We start from the raw sequence: 2,810 nt of genomic DNA, 5'->3' as shown, positions 1-2,810 counted from the left end.
CCCTCCCCGAAAAAAACCTAACCTAACCCTAACCTGTGTTGCTACTATTATTAATTGTCACGATGCATAGTGCTTATTCTGTGTCGAATCGTACGGTGTCGAATCGTACTGTGGTCAAACGGAACACGCCCATAATCTTCCGGCTGCCACAGGCTCCCCCATTCTGTCCGGTGGAGGCCATTGAAGTGTTTTAGTGGGTGCGAGTCCCACACTCCCCGCCCAAATCCCCATAGGACGGGGGTGCATAATGCATTTCTCCTTATAAAAAAAAAAATACGACACGATAGCCAGGCGCAATGTATAAATAACCTGCACCCGTGCTTCTTGTGGGATCTTCACCAGGGTGTCTCCGTAACTCCGACATTCCAAAAGTAGCTCCAGAGTCTCTTCCGCTCAACTCCAGCGGATTCGCAATCTGGAAGACTGACGTCTACATGCGTTCCGCGCAACGAACCAAAGAGAGCGCTCTCCACCGTCGCGGAATTTTCTCTCGTGCGAGCCCGAGAGAAACGAAGCGATGTTCTGCTCCGTCGGTACTGCATCAATTCGCCGCTGAATCACTGCCTCAGCGACGCCCACGCCAGGTCTCTGACTCCAGCGTCGCCAGCCGTGAGATCACGGAAGACGTGCGCTATCGTCAGGACGTCGGTGAAGTCAGCGAGTGGAAGCAAGCCACAGCCTTCCTTATGAGAAAAAAGGTAGCCCATCTCTGCGCTGGCGCGCAGAGGGAGGTTGAGCCACGACTTGGCCAGCCTCCTTATTTGCTTATCCGCGACTTTCACCAGGCTCTTCTCCACTTTAGCACTTCACAACAAAAAGTCGAGACGCGGCAGGATGTAAATTGCCAACATCTCGACTCGCTGCCACGGGGTTAGCAATGAGCGTTCGACGCGCTGGAAATCTTCCATCATACATTGTATCGTAGAATGGAGGTTTTGATCGGCAAAAAGCCCCGTTGAAATGCCGAGGTGCCTGTAAGACTCCTCCTTTGCAAGGCAGTGCATCATCTCTCTCTGGATCTCAAAGGGGAAAACGCGATCCATCCTTCCGGTCGGATGTGCAACCTCGCGTAATTTGCGGGGTTGAACCACAGACCTACCAACCGCGATTCGGTTTCCACGGTGAGAAGTCGTCGCATGCCCACTGGAGTATTCGTGATTAAGGCAATATTATCCGCGTACGCAAGTGCGGATCACCGTTGCCCTAAGATGGCGTAGCCCGTATCTACTGCAGTGGCCGCGCGCAGCACAAAATCAATCGCAAAATCGAAAATTATAGGGCTTAACGGGCATTCCTGTTTCACTCCAGAGCGGATGGGGATTGTTGCCGTCCACTTATCGGACGTGCGCACACAAGTTGTGCACCATTTGTAAATGGACCCCCACAGATTTGTAAAGGACCCAGGCACGCTGGACCGAGCAAGGGCCCTAAGGATCGTTGCGTGCGGGACCGATCTAAAAGCATTGGTTAGATTCAGCCACGCTACGATTAATTCACGCCGAGAGCGCCTCGCGTCTGTCAGAATTTCCTGCAAGACAAAGTTGTGTTTGTAGCACTCCTCGTCCCGCAGGAACCCTTTTTGGACGGGACTAAGTTTTTCATGATCTATTGCTTAGTCCGTCAGTGATCGGCTACGACTGCGGCAAAGAGCTTGGGCGTAGTATCACTCATAAAGAGAGGGCGCCAATTTTCCAGATCATTTTGGTCGCCTTTCTTATACACCAACACGGTGTTGGAGTTCGTCCAGGACGCGGGAATCACCTTTAGGCGCAAACAGATATTGAATAGCGCCGTGAGAAGGCGTGACCCAAGATCGGCTTCGGAGGTCTTTGTAGATCAGTCCGTCGGGCCCCGGCGCTGAGTTGATCACACGCCGGATGCGACGTTCGACCTTTCGCTCCGTGAAAGGAACCGTGAGGAACGCCATTTCACCAGCAGATAGAGGGCTGGTCCCACGGCGTCGGCGCCATCCAGCGGCAAGCCGCCGCAGTATAGCTCGGTGACGTACTCATAGACCCGATCTTTCTGCACCCTGCAGAATTCAGAGGACCCACGTAGCACTTCTCGAACAGCCTTGCAACGGTTGCTATTGTATAGCGCCTGTATACGCGCCGTTTCGCGTACCCAGGTCGCGCGTCCTTTTCCCAATACCCCATAGCAATTTTTTTCCCTATTGACGCCGTCTCGCTAACCAGGCGCATGTCCTGCTCCCCCGACGCGACAAAAATTATTAAATGTTTACATTTTTCTTGTAGTTGTATTTGGAAAGATAAATGTTTTCCCGTCATTACAGATGCATTATTACACGATAAAGAAATAATATTAGTGAATGAAATCTGTAATTTATACATTTCGGATTTAAAAGCATTAAATAATTTATCTGCACTACAATCTCTTGCATCCAAATCAATTAATTTAACTAGTTGAGACCTACCATCTAAAGTTTCAGAATCTACGTATCGGACAAAAAACGTCATCCATTTGTCGTTAGTAATATCTGATGTTTCATCTATAAATATGGAAAATTTGAGGGTCTTTTGAATATTACTAATGACATTTTCTTTAAATCGGCAACATATTGCTTTTCATCTTTGCTCTAGATACATAAACACAACAACTTATACTTACACAGACAGAGAGGGTTTGGAGTCTTAACCTTTTTGCTCCGAGACTGGTTCATATATGGACCAGCAAGAAAAGCGAACGTAATAGATGTTTATAAGGTCAATTTAATGCACTAAATTTAGGAAAAAAATTGAAAAAAATCCTGGTTACTTCTTTGACCTTCAAAATTAACTTTGAAGGGGGGG

Source organism: Pseudomyrmex gracilis, unplaced genomic scaffold (genome assembly GCF_002006095.1).
Source record: "Pseudomyrmex gracilis isolate BER0280 unplaced genomic scaffold, ASM200609v1 scaffold_520, whole genome shotgun sequence".
Classification (NCBI taxonomy): domain Eukaryota; kingdom Metazoa; phylum Arthropoda; class Insecta; order Hymenoptera; family Formicidae; genus Pseudomyrmex; species Pseudomyrmex gracilis.
The sequence above is the reverse complement of the archived record's forward strand: the minus strand, read 5'-3'. Positions refer to the sequence as shown.